The sequence below is a fragment of the Thrips palmi genome, unplaced genomic scaffold (assembly GCF_012932325.1).
Source record: "Thrips palmi isolate BJ-2018 unplaced genomic scaffold, TpBJ-2018v1 HiC_scaffold_6, whole genome shotgun sequence".
Lineage (NCBI taxonomy): Eukaryota > Metazoa > Arthropoda > Insecta > Thysanoptera > Thripidae > Thrips > Thrips palmi.
The window spans coordinates 5,708,315-5,724,661 of NW_023144633.1; the positions used below are offsets into that span (position 1 = coordinate 5,708,315).

The 16,347-nt window shown below is 62.7% G+C and overlaps 1 protein-coding gene across 1 annotated transcript in view; it reads left to right on the top strand.

Moving 5' to 3' along the window:
* LOC117652000 (latrophilin Cirl-like) overlaps positions 1-16,347 on the top strand; it is a 109,719-nt gene that overhangs the window by 89,443 nt on the left and 3,929 nt on the right. The gene's annotated exons all lie outside the window — the stretch shown is intronic.

The following is a 16,347-nucleotide window of genomic DNA, read 5'->3' on the forward strand; positions in this document are numbered from 1 at the left end:
TGCCGGTACCCGTCTGGCTTGCACTCGGTTGCGTTGCTGCGTTGCAGCGTTGCCGAGGAATGCAACCAAAACGGCCGTTAAAGGCTCCGCGGAGGGGAGCGGACTGGACGGGGCCGGACAGGCTCGCCTCGACGGCTCGGAGGCTTCCTCACTCCTTTCCTTTCCTTTGGCCGAATCTCGAGTTGCGTTGCAGGCGCGTGTTTTTATGTCCAGCGGGGGGCCTCGCGATGGGGCCCCTAAAGTGTCCTAAATAGGGCTATGTCGTGATGCGAGACAAGGACGCTGCATGCGGTTGGCCTGGCTGGCCGGCCGCACAGTGGGCCTGAAGACCGGCGCCGGCGGCCGAAACTCCAGACGCGTTTTGAGCTCCAGAGTCGCTGAACAGGACTCGAACCGAACGTGTGACCCCACCGATGGATTGCTCTCCGAAGGAGGAATCCATAGATGGGGTCAAACGCTCGGTTCGAGTCCTGTTCAGCGACTCTGGAGCTCAAAACGCGTCTAGAGTTTTGGCCGCCTCCGCCGGTCTTTTGGCCCACTGTCCGTCTCGCTCTCCGCGGCCCGCTGTTGCTGCTGCTCCTGCTTCGCGGCCAAAACTATTTATGGCTTTTGGAGATTCCCTAATAAATTGGATCGGGCCAGCCTCTCTCTCTTTCTCTTTCTCTCTCTCGGCCGCGCACTGTCGTGATGTGGGGCTGCTTGTTCTTTTCTCCGGGAAGGCCGTGCGTTTGACGGCAGGGGCCCTCCTGTCATTAATAACTTGCCGTGAGTGAGTGAGAGTGTTGTGTGTGTGTGTGTGTGTGTGTGTTGCTTGCTGCTGATGTGTGATGTGTTGTCTTGAGCTGGCTGTGTTCGTCCCTGACGGGTGGGTGCTGCCGCCGTACACTATATTACACGTTTGTGGGTATGTGTGTGACTGTGAGAGTGTGTGTGTGTACGAACTGTGGCGGAGACGGAACCACCAGCGGCCCCACAGGACCGCCCTGGGTTCCACCGGCCGATCGCCCTGCTTCTACAGCCCCGTCACCCCCCCCCCCCCTCTCTCTCCGGTCCCCCTCAGGACCCCCCTCGGCGTCAGATAAGACAACAGCTCTTGGGTGGCATTCACGCTTGTGCCATAAGGCAATCCATAAGAAACCCGTTGGACCCCTCTGATGAGCTACGTCGGCGTGGCGTGGCGTGGCGATTTCGGTGTCACTGCTGTTGCTGCTGCTGCCCTGGCGGTCTAGCCTTTTTTTGAACGCCGGGGTTCCCTTATTGAATCACGCAGGGGACACAAATCTGACCTGTGATGTTGTCGTTGATTTTTTTTTTTCGAGAGCAATATTAACGCTCTTTATGGGTTGTTCCCTGTCGGTAATGTAGCAGCGTCCAGTTTGGAGCGGCCTGCCGACCGGCCACGCGCTGCGGGTTCGATTCCCGCCGCCGGAGTTATGGGGAATGGTGGCGTCACGCCATCCCGTCCGCCATTTATTTATTTGTTTAAAGCGCTGGAAACAATATTGTACGAGAAATTGGGGCGTGGCGTGTCGCGGCGCCGTCCCTCTACAGTGCAGTGACCGGCCGGCCAGTCGGCGGTGCCTGGGATGCCCATGCCGGCCCACTTTATTGTCGGAGCCTCATGAGCTGCTGCTGCTGCTGTTACTAAAATTATTTTTACAGCCGACTTTATACCGTGGCCGTTAATGGCGACTGATAAACGCTGCTCAAGTTTTTTGTCCGCCGAGCTGCGCGGCGCAGGCGCACTCTCTCGCGAGCGGAGAATAATAAAATTGGGATTGGGAAAAAAGTAAAAGTTTGGGCGCTGGGGCGTCGTGTGTGTGGTGGCTTCGAGTGTTTTGTAGTGTGGGGGCTCCGCGGTTGCACCGTGAGGCAACAAGTCATTGCGCGTGGGGCGAGCGGACGGACAGGCGGACAGACAGACAGACAGACAGACAGACAGACGGGGCGACGGAGAAGGGTAGCTTGGCAACGAGCTCGTGCTTTTGCAACCGGTGATGTTTGCATTGTATATTAAGTTGATTCGCCACGACTCGGCCCCTTAATAAGTCCCGTGGGGTTCGCCGGCCCGGCGTGGCCCGCCAAGTCGCGCTAGGGGTTCCCACACATGTGTCCTGGCGGCGGTTGGCCCCCCTGGGGCCTTGCGGGACAGTTGGCAACCCTAGTCGCGCCTGGCAGGCCTGGCAGGCCCGCCAACTGCGAATCGACAGTGTGCGCGCGCTGCGTGCGTTTGCAAGGCGGAAGCGGACCGGCCTGATTTGGCGGGATTATGCAAATGAGGCCGACTATCGCGCGCCGCGCGTCTTTTCGCTTTATTTGCGAGATTAGCAGTGTGGCTGCCGTGCGTCCTTGTCCGTCAGCGGGATTGAGTCGGAAAAGTGCGCTAAGTGGGCCTTATCGCTCCTTGCTCCACACCGCGTGCTCCACACCGCGTGCGCCGCGCGGTGAAAGGGAGGCTGGCGCGCTGGTGTTTACGGTGCTGCCGGCACCGGGGGGTCGCCCGCCTCGTCTGGGCGTCGCGGGCCGCGGGACCGCCGGCCTGCGGGGGCAGCAGCGAACGCTTTTAAGATTACGGTGGCGTGGATTACGCTGCGCTCGTCCCGCGCTGTCGGTCGGTGCGCGAAGGGGCCGTACAGTGAGCCAGAAGACCGGTGGAGGCGGTCAAAATCCCAAACGCGTTTTGAGCTCCAGAGTCGCTAAGCATGTCTCGAACCGAGATTGTGACCCCACCAATGGATTCCTCGTTCGGAGAGCAGTCCATTGGAGGGGTCACACGTTCGATTCGAGTCCCATTTCGCGAATCTGGAGCTCAGAACGCGTCTAGAGTTTTGTCCGCCTCCGCCCGCCGGTCTTCTGGCCCACTGTGTCGGGCCCTGGTTTTGGTTTAGTCTGCTGCACGGGAAAGGGGCGTATCTTTGTCGGAACGGACGCGTTTTGGGGCCCCGCTGCGCCGCGCTGGTCGTGGGTCTGTCTGCCGAATGTCGGTCTGCCCGGATGGCGTATAGATGCCGTGCGATAGATAGCTGCTTCATTGTCGCGTGTGTTGGTGTGTGTGTGTGTGGACAGTGCATATTCTAGCTGCAGCATCGAATCTGATAGCGGTTCCGCCGCCGGAGCGCCGCGCAGCGTCGCGTAGCGCACGGCACAGTGTAGAGTATACAGAGTATTAAACCGATAGGAACCGAAACAGGCCATTATTAATGGCGGGGTGACATAAAAGTAAATGCAATCCCTGGGCATAAATCAGGCGCTGCTTCGGCCGGCCCATCCGCTGCGAGGCGCCCCCTCCCCTCCCCCTCCCCCCAGTGCAGCGCCGCGATTATTTTAATGGCGCGCCTGCATTAGGGATGGTCCCTAAGTGGCGGGCCCCACACGGGGTACTGCCCCGCCACCGCCAGGCCACCGCCAGGCAGGCTGGAAGGCTACCGGCCTCACTTATTCAGGGTGGTGTAAAAGCCCTCCGTGCAGCCTCCATGCACCGAGTAGTCCATTTCACTTGTTGGCGAAAACGGCGGGAACGCAAGGGGACCGGAGGCGGTCAAAATCCCGGACGCGTTTTGAGCTCCAGAGTCGCTAAGCGGGACTCGAACCAAACGTGCGACCCCATCAATGGATTGCTCTCCGAACGAGGAATCCATTGGTGGGGTCACACGTTCGGTTCGAGTCCTGCTTAGCGACTCTGGAGCTCAAATCGCGTCTAGAGTTTTGGCCGCCTCCGTCGGTCTTCTGGCAAATCCACTGTGCGCCGGTCTTACTGCTTTTGGGGCGCTTTTTCTACCCGAGTGCTCCACTGATAGTCGTAGGGCCCTCTCGGTCCTCTGGCTGTCCCGGGCGTAACTCGCAGCGACTTCACGGTCCGCGGCGCGCGGGGCGGGGCGGGGCGGTGGCCGTGCTGACAAGGAGTTTGCGTCACACGATGGTATATGGCCCCAGTAATTGGCACCAGGAAGGCGGCGGGGCGGCGAGCAGCGGGGAAAATGAAGTACGACGTACGACACGGCGCGCTGCGCGGCCGAGCGGCGCGAAGGGCAACTTTTGCTGTAAAGTTGGCGGCGGCGAAATGGCATCGGCACCAGTGTACCAGCGGAAGCAGCGCGCCGCGTCGGGGCTTCCCCTTTTCTTGTCTATCAATTCCGAGTGATAAACCCGCCGCCAGTCGACGCACCAAACCGCGAGCGGCGGGGGAAAGGAAAACCTGAGGAAACAGGAAAATCGCCCGGAGAGGGCGTTTGTCTCGCCAGCGACGGCGCAGGTGTGCAGCAGTGAGTGGGCTGCAGGCACTGCAGCGCACAGTGGGCCAGAAGACCGGTGGGGGCGGACAAAACTCTAGACGCGTTTTGAGCTCCAGAGTCGCTAAACAGGCCTCGACCCGTGAGTGTGACCCCACCAATGGATTCCTCGTTCGGAGAGCAATCCATTGGTGGGGTCACACGTTCGGTTCGAGTCCCATTCAGCGACTCTGGAGCTCAAAACGCGTCCAGAGTTTTTTCCGCCTGCACCGGCGTCTTCTGGCCCACTGTGCAGCGCTGCGGGCGGCCGTCCTGCCGCATTGTCTCGGCCGCGGCGCGCCGTCCCGGTGTCCCGGTGTCGGTGTCGCGGTGACTGACGCGCGCCTCTCCCCGCCGACGAGTGCCTGCGAGTGCCCCGGGTAGGCTGACGCCAGCTGACGCGCGGATCCTCTCGAAACGGGCCTCGCTGTCGCCCCGCCGGCAGCCCTGCCGTCTCTCTCGCACTCGCGGGGCGTCGCGTGTGGGTGCGAGGGAGACGGAGCGACGACGGAGACGCGACTCTCGGCGTCGAGCCGCACTGTCACTCCGCCGCTCCGCCCCTGCACGATGACATCCACGTCGAATAGTTGGACGGGCGGCCTCGGCTGGCGTGCGGGGACCGACGGGGACGTTTGAGGTGTCGATATATCGGTGCGTGCGTGTGTGCGTGTGTCTGTGTGTGTGTGCGTGTGTGTGGGCGTGGCGGCTCGGGGCGAGACGATGACGGATTTCAGAGGCAGTGCGTGAGGACGAGGAGCAGCAGACAGCAGCCCTGGGGCGACTCGCGCACGCAAAACGGATTTTTCCGAAATTTCCCTGAATTTCCCCGAATTTTTCCTCCCGGCCGGGTGCAATAAGACGGCTGGCGAGTTCACGAGATACGGCCCCCTAAAAGTGTGACATTTCGCGTCACCTGGGGCGCGGAGGGTGGGGTGGGGGTCGCGTCGCGCCGATTCCTGCGCTCTCGTACTGCCTCACCGTGTTCTTTTTTGCCCTCTCTTTCTCTCGCTCTGCGCTATGTGGCGTTGCCTCTCCTCTCTTTTGCGGTGCGTCTCGCTGGAGCCACGCCGGAATCAATCAGCCTCCTTCTCAATATCGGCACGGCGCGGTCAGGGCCTGGAGCCTGGAGCGGCCTGGAGGCTCCAGCGTGCTTCGGCGTGCTCTGGCACAGTGCGCAGCTCGGCGCAGCACTCTCGCTCTGTCCTTCTCTCTCTCACTCCTCCACCCCCACACCATCCCACCACCGTCGCCCTTTGCACCGGGGCTCGTGTTCTACGCCCTCGTTTCGCCTCAACAGAATGAACACCCCCTCCGCGCAGTATTTTCTTAATTTTTTTGAAAATGGGTCATTTTTATTTCGCCATTATTAGTGTATTGCCGTGCTGACTCGTGTGGTAGTTGAACCGCTATCGATGCCGGCCGGCCGGCCAGGTGCCGTGCGATGGCGATGGCGGGGCCCTGCAGGGCAGCGCGGCGGGGGCGGCGGGGGCGGCACGACACCTTATTCTATTACCCGCGTCGACACTTCCGACCAACTTTCTTTCATTCTTTCCCCCTCTTTTCCCTTTTCCCCCGCACCCCTTCCACCCTTTTCCCTTTTTTCCCGCTGGGCGCGCCGCGGCGACGGCGCCCTGGACCGGCCGGCCCCTCGGATAGATTCATCCCGGCCTTCTAATTTGCGTCGTGCCTCCGCTATGAATCATTTCCTTTCTCTCGGCTCGCTCGCCTCGTTCGGCTCTCTTGGCCGAAATCCGCCCCGAGCGTTCGGCGGGGGGCTCGACGACGACGCGCGGCAGGCAAGGCAAGGCAGGCCGCGGCCCCCAGGTCGGTCAATATATGCCCCCCGCCGGCCTGCGCGCCCTGCGCCCCGACAAGCAAATACATTTTTTCGTTTCGCTTTCCCCCTTGTGTTCGGATCCCTCTCATTTCCCTTTTTTCCCCCCGTCTTCATTTTCTGGCCGCTCATTTCTGCTTTTCGCCGCTTTTGGCGCTATGCTGCGCTATGCTGCGCTATGCCGGCCGCCGAAATTCTCATTTGGCGCGGCTCTGGGTCAAGGGCCTCTGCCTCGGCCTGTGCCGTGCGGGGCGGCCTGCTTATAGTTCGGCCGCTCCGAATGAATAGTAAATTTTTCGGTCGCTGTTTGCCTTTAATTTCGCGCCATTGCGGAGGCGCCGCCCTGCCGCCCCTTGCTGCTCGCCGCGTCCGTCCGCCCGTCTGTCTGTCTGTCTGTCTGTCTGTCCGTCCCCCCTCTACCCCCCCGGGACGATATTGATGTTTTAAAATTTAAATGTTTGCACCGCGCCTCCCGCAACGGTGCTCCGAGCCGACGCCCCGCCAATTCTGCCCCCCCCCCCCCTCCCACTTCCCCCCTCCTCCGGGGACGCGGCCGTCCCCGGGTCTCTGGCGACGCCGAAAATGATGTTGATGAAATTAGAATCAGGCAGAGTGACGTCTGCCGGCGAGCGCTACTGTCGTTTTCCGGCTTTTTCGCACAGGTCGGCAAAAATAAGTTATAATAGCTCCTCGCACCACCACCCCCACCCCCTCCTAAAAAAAATTGTTACTTCGTCCGCGTTTTGGCTTGCGTGCGTTAGTGCTCATTTGTTGTTTGTTCTTTTCTTGCTTCTTTCCCTTTCTCTTGTTATTTTTGGGGCCGAAATGTAATTAAAATAATTTTTTTTTTTGGCCTTTTTAAACGTTGATGTTGCTTGTTGTCGCGTGTGCCGCCGCGACCACCGCCGCGACGCCACTCGCTGGAATGGCCCCTTGAACGGGGCGGCCACACAAAGGGCTGGTAATGAGAGAGACGGGGGATGAACATTCCAAGAGGGCGAGAGAGAGAGAGAGAGAGAGAGAGAGAGAGAGAGAGAGAGAGAGAGAGAGAGAGAGAGGGAGGGAGGGGGGCGCCTCTGCCGGCGCCGCGCGGCTGCGTTAATCGGACGGTTTTCCTATATTGCTGCACGGTGAGGCTTGCGAATAACGGCCGGTGCGTTTTCCCTGCGGCCAGCCATGCAGGCAGCCAGCCAACAAACCAGCGTGGCCGGCAAGGAGAAATGGCAAGAAAAGAAAGGAGAAATAAAAATGGAAAAAAGAGGGGGGGGGGTAAAAGTGCGCGGTGGTGTTGTTGTAGTTAACGGGCGCGCATCTCGAGCAAGGCGTAGCAAGGTCATTAGGCAGGTAATTCTTTAGCGGGGCGCGGGTGGGGCGGCGGAATGGGGGTAATGCGTAGCTCTCGTGTTCATAGCGCCGCTTTTTGTCGAAATAATGGCGCAACAGTTTGTTTTGGCGCACAAAGCAGTGTAACCGAATACTTGGGCGCCGAAAGTGTGCGCCGCGTCGCGGTATTGGGGCGGGGAAGCAGGGCAGGCGAGGCAGGCAAGGCAAAGTCGCCCTTTTGGCCGAGGCCGGCGAGGCGAGGCTCGAGGCGGGCCGTGCTGCCTTGCTGCTGCTGCTTTGCTAGCCAAATCAGTCCCCCTTTTTTCGGGCCGACGGACGAGAAAGAGAATGGAAGTAATGAGTGCCTTGCTGTTCCTTGGTGCCTCGGTGCGCGTACGCCGCCCCCGCCGCCCGCGGCACTGTGTGGGCGGGGCGCGGGGCACGCCGAGCGGGGAGGGGGTTCCAAAAATCGCGGCGCCGGGAGTCGCCGAAGACGGCCTCGGCGGAGGGCACAGTGGGCCAGAAGACCAGGGGGCCCCAGCGCGCTTTGAGTCCTGGTGCAGCGGCCTCCCTGAATCGTTTTTGGACCCGTCTGGCGCGGGTTTGCGCGCCAAAACCTAGGGGCGGGCACCGCGGGTTCGAGTCCATGCCCGCGAAAACGCCAAGTTTTGGGCCCCGACGGCTTCGGACTGGAATGGAATCGGTGGGGTGCCCCGGGGCAGAGGGCCCCACGACGTTTGCAGTCCCTCGTTTGCGAACGTGCTCCCGTCCTGAAAATGGGAAAACGTTGGCGGCGGTTTTGCGCGCCAAATCTAGGGGCGTGCCGCGTTCCGTGCCCGCGAAACATCGCCAAGTTTTGGCTGATGCTTCGACTGGAATGGAATAGTGATGTGCCAGGGCCAGGGCCACACGACGTCGCCGTGCTCGTTTCGCGAACGTGCTCCCGTCCGAGGAAAATGGGAAAGCTTAATCGGCAGTAAGGAAGACTTTCCTTTTTCCTTTGTCGTGCCGCGGGGCTGTCCGGGGCGGGGACGGCGGGGGGTTGCGCGCGCCGCCGAAGAATGCCTGCAACACGCAACCCCCCCTCCCCTCCCCCTGTGTCGCCAATAAACTTTAAATTGGAAATGTTTTTCGAGGAAGTGTGACTGACCGAGGTGAGAGGGAGGCGGGCAGGGCCCGGCAGGGCGTGCACATTTTTTCGCTGAAACCTGCCGGGATAAGGGGGCTTGTTTTTAATTTCTCCCTTTTCTCTCCGCGGGGGTCGCGAGGGGGTTGCGACAAGGTGTGCGGCATTCTTCCGCCTTTGAGGACTTTGAGGCGGGCGGGCCTTTCGCCTGACCAGCACACTGTCATGTAAAATAATTAGTTTTTCTCGAAGGTTGTTCGTTTCTATGCAGACTCGCAAGTTTGCTCATTTGAGCGGGGCGGGGACAGAGTTTGCTCGGCCGAATCTCTGTGTAGCCCGGTGTCTCGGCCGGTGTAGCCCGTCCTCGGACCGTCCTCGGAGCTCCAACCCTTAGGCCGTCCTCCAAGGCCCTCCATCCCTCTGCCCTGGACTGCCCCGCGCGACCCCCGACCTTTGTCGAGCAGTGCCGTCTCTCTCTCTCTCGACTCATCTGTGACTCGGCAGCGTCGCCGCGGCGTCTCTATGTATCTTCCGGCTGACACTCGTCTCAGCCTTTCCTCAGCCTGGACTGCTTTGTGCTCCAGCGGCGGCAGCAGCGCGACGTGCCGACCCACTGACCCACAATGACCCTGTCCCTCCTTGGCGGGGCGGGGCGGGCGGCGGGGATGGGGCGGGGTGGACAGGGCAGTTTTACCCCCTTGTGGGGCGGCGCGGACTGCCCCCCTGGCCCGGTCCCCGGGGGGCGGGGCGGCGCCGAACCCTTTGGGTGCGGGTGGCCGGCCCGGTCCCGGGCGGGGCTGGTTTTGGCGGGGGGGTGGCCGGGGGTTTTTGGCCCGGGGGTGGCTGGTCTCGGGGACGGCCTGGTGGGCGGCCTCGGGGCTTCCGGACGGCCAGGCGGGGGTGGCCGACGGGGCGGCCTAGGTGGCTGACGTCAGCCCGCCGTCGGTCATCGCGGCGTCCATAATGAAGGAGCATGCAATGTGGATGGCGGCGTGGCACCGGCACGGCGGTGGCGGGGATGCTGCCTGAAGTGGCCGTCCTGGCCGTCCTGGCGGGGGCGTGACAGGCAGGCCCGCGCTCTGCTCAAAGCGGCGCTGCTGCGTGGGCCGCGGCGTCTCTCTCGCACCCCTCGGGGCCCCTCGGGCCGGGCCGTGAGTGCGACAGAGACGGAGCCTCGAACGCGCCGCTCGGCACGTGTGGCGCCTAGCACCACTTAGCCCGTGATGGGATTGAAATGTCGCTCGTTTGTAACTGCCGCGGCCGGACCGGGACTTCTTGCCAGTCGGCAGCACCGAAATAACCGAACCTTGAAAGGCGCTTCGGGGGCTTTTTGTGGCGTGCGTGTGTGAGAGCGAGTGCGTGCGTGTGTGTGTTTGTCGTGCACGTTGACAGGTTGGGGGATTCGATGTTCAGGGGAGGCCGTTTAAATGAGATGAGAGTGGCGGCGCGGGGGGCGCCCTGTCTCTCTCGCACGCCGGGGCCGGCGCGGGCCGCTCGCTTTGGGCTTTGAGTGTGTGTGTGTGTGTGTGTGTGTGTGTGTGTGTGTGTGTGTGTGTGTGCGCGCGTGCGCGCGTGCGTGTGCCTGCCGCCGTGCACGGCTCCGCGCCGGCCACCCTGTTGTTGTTGTTGTTTGTTATTGCAGATGTGGCCACGCGAGCCACTGCTCCGTAAACGTGTCCGCGGCCGTGTTCGGCGACCCGTGTCCCGACACGGCCAAGTACGTTGAGGTGCAGTACCACTGCATGGCCGCACCGCCCTGGTGGTCTCCTTCGCCTCCGACCACGGAGCGCGCGACCAGGGTGCCCCAGCGAGTGCCCCAGCGAGGGCCCCACCTGGGGCAAAGGTCCCCGACGACCCCCAGACCCAAGCGACCAGGTACGGCGGGCCGCTCTGGGGCCCAGGGCTGCCCAGGGAGCTTGGCATGGGGCCGCGTGCCCCGCGGGGGCGCCGATGTGGGCCGGCCGCGTCGGCGCCGTGTTTTGTGTGCCGGGTTTGCCTTTGGGTTTTGCCGTGGGGTTTGCCGAGGGGTTTGCCAGCATGGCGTGGCGTTTTGTTCTTCGAGTGTGCTCGCTCTGGCCGAGGCCTCTAGGTACGTATTGATTAACGTGTGTGTTGTCGCTGCTGTTGTGCCGTCCTCCGTCAAGGAGACTCCTGCCTGCTCCAGGCTGCTCCAGGCTGCTCCAGCCATCGCTCTGCTGCTTCCCCGTAACGAACCCTCGCTTGAAGGCGCCACCGAAATTGCTCGGCAAGGGGCTGACGCCGCGCGGGCCTCGCCCCGTCTCTGTCGCACTCGTACGCGGCCATGCGTGGGGTGCGAGGGTGCGAGAGAGAGAGAGAGGCTCTGTTGGCAATCGGCCTGCCGGGGACTTCCCCTCGCGCCCTCGCGAGCCTCGCTCCGCGGGGCGACGCCACGGCACTGGAGGAGAGAGAGAGAGAGAGAGAGAGAGAGAGAGAGAGGGAAAGACTTCCGAAAGTGGGGCGGAAATTCGGCGAGCACCAATTTTCAAGTTTGACAATGAAATTTGTAGATGAATATTACTGAACGCAACGACACTGTAGCCGAGTCGGCCGGCCTGCAGTTTCGCCTGCAGTTTCGCCTGCAGTTTCGCCTGCAGCTGCACCGAGCAGTGTGTTTGCGTGCCTGCAAATTTGCCAATGGGGCGCCGCGCTGCGCTAGGTGGTGCAGATGCGGGGGGTTGTCAGGCCGATTTGCACAGCAATCAGTGGCGGGAAATCCGCTGTATCGGTCGGGGCGGGGCGGGGCGGGGTGGGGCGGGGCGGGGGGGGCGGGGCGCGGCGCTTCCTCCTCTGCGCTGTATTCCGCTCGGTTACGAGCCCCGCCCAACTGTGTATACGATCTGCACCCACTTAGCGAAGCGATACATTAGGCCCCGTGATAGTCGTGGAAACAACTAGCGCACCGCGGGGGTGCACTGGATGCGCGGCCCGGGGCGGCCGGAGGCGGCTCCGGCACGCCGCGCGCCCTCCCCGTCGTCGCCCTCCTCTCCCCGCACGCAGCCCTACAGCCGCGCCGCGCGTTTTCTCGCTTTCACCAAAGCTGAAGAAAAGTAGCAATTTTCCGCCTGGCCGCGCGGAGGGGTGGGACAGCTAGCACATATTAACAAGGCGCCGACTAAGCTGGGAAACAGTGTGGCGGCGCGCTGAAAAATTCCCCTGCGGCTCTTGCTGCTGTTGTTGTTGGCGGCACCGACACAGGTGTGACGTCACGCAGGAGGGGTGGGTGCAATTAAATAAGTCCGGCAATAAATAAAGGCAAGATTCGCGAAAATGTCTGAAGGGGTGGCCGGCCGTCGGCCCCTTGGGGTGTGGCAGTGGCAGTGCCGTGGCAGTGGCGTGGCAGTGCTCTGGGTACCCCCGCGCTTCAATTACATTCGCTGCGATTAAATGAGGAGCTTGTTGGAAGGAGGGTGGCGTTGGGGCGCGTGCCGCCGCCTTCCTTTTTTCCGTTTTCGCTCTCGCCTTTTTCCAGTTCGTTGTCTGCCGCGCCGGGCGAGGAAAGCGGCAGGTGGCGCCGCCTCACAGTGGGCCAGAAGACCGGCGGAGGCGGACGAAACTCTTGACGCGTTTTGAGCGCCAGAGTCGCTAAATGGGACTCGAACCGAACGTGTGACCCCACCAATGGATTCCTCGTTCGGAGAGCAATCCATTGATGGGGTCACACGTTCGGTTCGAGCCCCATTTAACGACGCTGGAGCTCAAAACGCGTCTAGAGTTTTGGCCGCCTCCACCGGTCTTCTGGCCCACTGTGCGCCTGGCGTTCCGGCGTCGCACTGAAAGGCGAGGCCGTTTCGGAGGCGCCGTGGCTTTTTGGATCTTTGCAGCGGGTTTCTCTGACGGGGTCGTTTTTTGGCGCGGTTCGGCACGGTGGCGCGGCGCTGCTGTTCGGACTGGGTCGGGGCCTTGTTGTGCTAGCCACGGCCTGGCGGTGCCCTGGCTGTGGCCCTGGCTGTGCTCTGCCCACGGCCCCCCTGGGCCCCGGCAGCCCCCGCTTCGAGCCCCGCCGCCCCCTCTGTTTTCGTACCGCAGTCCTGGTGCTGCTGCTCGCGAAGGGAATCCGGGTTAAATGGGGAGGCGATGTCTGACACCGCCCCCGCTGCCGCCCCCGCTGCCGCCCCCGCTGCCGCCCCCGCTGCCGCCCCCGCTGCCGCCCCCGCCCCCCGCAGGGTTGCGACTATATTACAAACACTGCGCCCCCCGGCCGGGTCCTTGCTACCTGTCATTTTTCACCTGTCTGCAAAAAGCCTCGCGCGGAGAGGGGGGGAGAGTGGAGTCGCACCGTTTTGGGCAAGTTGGGTCGCGGGCAAGGACACGCACACCTTGGGGGCCTCGCCTTGCCCCCCCTCGGCGGGCCGGGCGGGCCGGGAACACAGTGTAAGATTGATCGCAGGGCGACCACCAATCGGGAGGGGCGCCTCGCAGGAGTACAGTGACATGGAGATGCGGTCCTGAGCGCCAGCGCCATTGGCTTCCCTGTCCTACGCCGTCCCCGCCGCTGAGCTGTCCCTGCCCCTGCCCCGACGGTCGCGGATTTTGTTTGGCTGGATTCTTCCCCTCCCCCTCCCTCCTCCAGCCCGGAAAGGAAAATGTTATTCCCTTGCCACTGGTTGACTTTGCCCCCACAAACATTCATCATGGCCGATGGCGCCGGGCGCTGCAGGGCCCCGCAGGGCTGCAGGGCGCGCCCGGTGACGACACGCCAGCGATTCGGCCGAGGGCGCCCGCCCCGCGCGAGGAAGAGAGAGAGAGAGGCGGAAATTCGAAGGCGAAGGGGAAAACAAAAGGAAAGAGGCGCGAAAAGTCATTTTGCAGAAAGTGATTGCTTGTGGTGGTGCATCGCTTGCATGCGGCGCCTGGCGGACGGACGGACAGACGACAGACAGACAGACAGACGCGGAGAATGATGGTAATGGCGTTCGGTAGCGTGCTCGGCCAAGTACACACCGAATAAACCGGTGGATCTGTTGATCTGCTGCTGCGGCGGAGTGGCGGTGTGCTGCCCACTGGAACACGGCGCGCTGACACGTTTGCGGACGGCGGGACCGGCGGGACGGCGCCGTGGTGCAACGGTCCGACACAAGGAGTCCGAGGCGGCTCCATCGGCGTCCTCGTCGCTCGGCCATGGCCCCTCGCGCGAGCGACAGAGACAGACAGAGGGATGGCGCGGCCCGCTGCCCAGCCACTGTACCGGCAAATGGCCAGAATTAACCGGACAGCAGTGCAGCAGTGCCATCGGAATTGGAAATTGGCGGGCGGGCCGGTCCAGGGCGGGCGGATTGGGTTCGGTAATGATTTGCGGATACTGTGTCACGGCGGCCAAGGGTGGTCTGTCTCTCTCGCACCCCCGCGGGGCCTGCGCGGCCTGCGGGGCGCCCCGCGAGTGCGACAGAGAGGGAGTCTGAGAGTGCGCCCCGATTTGCGCCGCCCTGTTGACGTTTTCCGCGATTCGGCGACCTTTTTTTTCCACCTTTTTCCCCGCGGATGGCGTTTTACTGTGGCGATAATTGGCCACCTGCCCTCCTGCTGGTCCCCATTTCCCGGCGTTGCCTAGCAACCCTCGTCTCTTCCCCCCCCCCCTTCTCCTCCTCCAGAGAGCCGAGGGCCCGGCAAGAATTAGTTAAAACCAGATCGGAAGTGTGCCAGTGGAGCGTCCTTGTCTTTTATTTCCTTTTATGGAAAGATGTGCGGCCGATCGGCCAATCGCGGGGGGAATTGCCGCCGGAATTGAGCCCCGGGCTTACTTCCGCCGCCGCCATTTGGCGCCATTTTTTTTATTCGCTTTTTTCTTTTCTCTCTTTTTTTTTCTTTGAAATTCGCTTTACGATCGTGAGCGCGCTCGGAGGGAGTGAGGCTGACCCGCGCGGAATGCTCCGGCCGCGGCGCGAGGGCTTGGCGAAGGGCTCGGCCTGCACTGGGAGGTCTGTCTGTCTCTCTCGCACTCGCGGGGCGGTCCGAACGGCCCGTTCGAGTGCGAGAGAGACAGACCGTTAGTGTCCCCCGCAATCGCCGGCCGTTTTTGCCCGGCGCGCTATGTGTCGCCGTTGCGTCAACCCAGTAACCGCCGCCGCGGCGCTGGCCTCGGCTCACAGTGGGCCAGAAGACCGGTGGAGGCGGCCAAAACTCTAGACGCGTTTTGAGCTCCAGAGTCGCTAAACAGGACTCGAACCGAACGTGTGGCCCCACCAATGGATTCCTCGTTCGCAGAGCAATCCATTGGTGGGGTCACACGTTCGATTCGAGTCCCATTGAGCGACGCTGGAGCTCGAAACGCGTCTAGAGTTTTGTCCGCCTCCACCGGTCTTCTGGCCCACTGTGCGGCTGGCCTGCTTGGTCGCTCCGTCTCTCTCTCGCGCCCCCGCCGGTCCCCGCGGGACGCTGGGGTGCGAGAGAGACGGCGACGAAGGCGCTGTTCGGGAACCGCGGCCGCTCGCATTTGCATAAAACAGTGCTCGTGGGTGGCTGGCTGGTTGCTTTAGCTGCTTAGCCGGCCGAGGGTCGGCTTGGCTGAGCTTGGCCGGGCTTGGCCTCCGCCTCTAAGAGGGACTAGACTAGAAGGACGTCCCTTTTGGCGGTGGCCATCGGAGCAAGCCATCGCAGCAAGCGGCAAGAAAGTCAAGGGGTCTGTCATTTTGATCAGCGCTAAGTGCTGTGGTGGCGCTGGAGCACGGCGAAGCACGGCGAAGGGGTGGGCCCTCCATGCCCGCAAAATCCCTGGCGGGGGGGGGGGCGTAGTCTCTTCGCGTCGCCCTGTGCTTCGCCCGGGTAATCGCGGGCCGAGTCTCTCCAGCCGGCCAGGCAGGCAGGCGCCACTGGTCCGTGTGAGGCTCCAGCGGGCTCCAGGGAGGAGCTCTAGGAGCCCGGCCGCTCCGCTGGAACCGCTGGAGTCGGCAATCTGGGAGACGTATTGTGGTGGGCCGGCTGGAAGCGTCCCGGACCGTGTGTGTGTGTGTGTGTGTGTGTGTGTGTGTGTGTGTGTGTGTGTGTGTGTGTGTGTGTGTGTGTGTGTGTGTGTGTGTGTGTGTGTGTGTGTGTGCGTGCGTGCGTGAGAGAGAGGGGGAGAGTGTATGTGTGCCTGGGGCCCCGGGCGGCCCCGGGCCCCGCCCGCCACTGTGCCCTGGAATACGCGCTCGCGCCGAGTTTGTCCAGGCCGGCCGTGTACACTGTCGCTGTGTGTGTGCCCCGCATCATTTGACGGACATGGCGGTCGGTATTAATAGTGGCGCTGTGTGTGTGCGTGTGTCTGTCTGTGAGTGTGTCTGTGGACGAGGAAATGATGAAGAGACAGGGCAGATGCGCGGTGGGTGGTGGGTGGAGTGGGGGCTGAAATGATATGCAACTCTAATGATAGCGGTCCTGGCGTCGCGGCGGTGCGTTACGTGGTTTCTGGCCGTGGCCGCGGGGCCCCGCCGTGGCCCGCCACGGCCCGCCGACCACCTCGAAACACGAGTTTCTGGATGTCGCTGTCTGGATGTCCCGTGCGGTGCCTCGCTGCCTCGCTGCCTCCCCGGTTCCTGATGATGATTAATGGACTGGATTCTGGATTGGTGCGCTGCCTTGGCTCGGCCTCGGCTTGGCCTCTCGGAGGCCCTGTAGGCTCTGCAGGCTCTGCAGGGAGGGGAGCATCGAGCATGCCGACTTGACTCCAATCGACTCGAATCGCCCAGTCCGCGGCCTTTGGCTTATCCGGCCCCGCCGGCCGGGCCTGATCAGGCCTGATCTGAGCGAGCAGTTTGGAGCGGGATGGGTCGGGTCCGGCCCGGACGGTCGAGGTGAGTCGG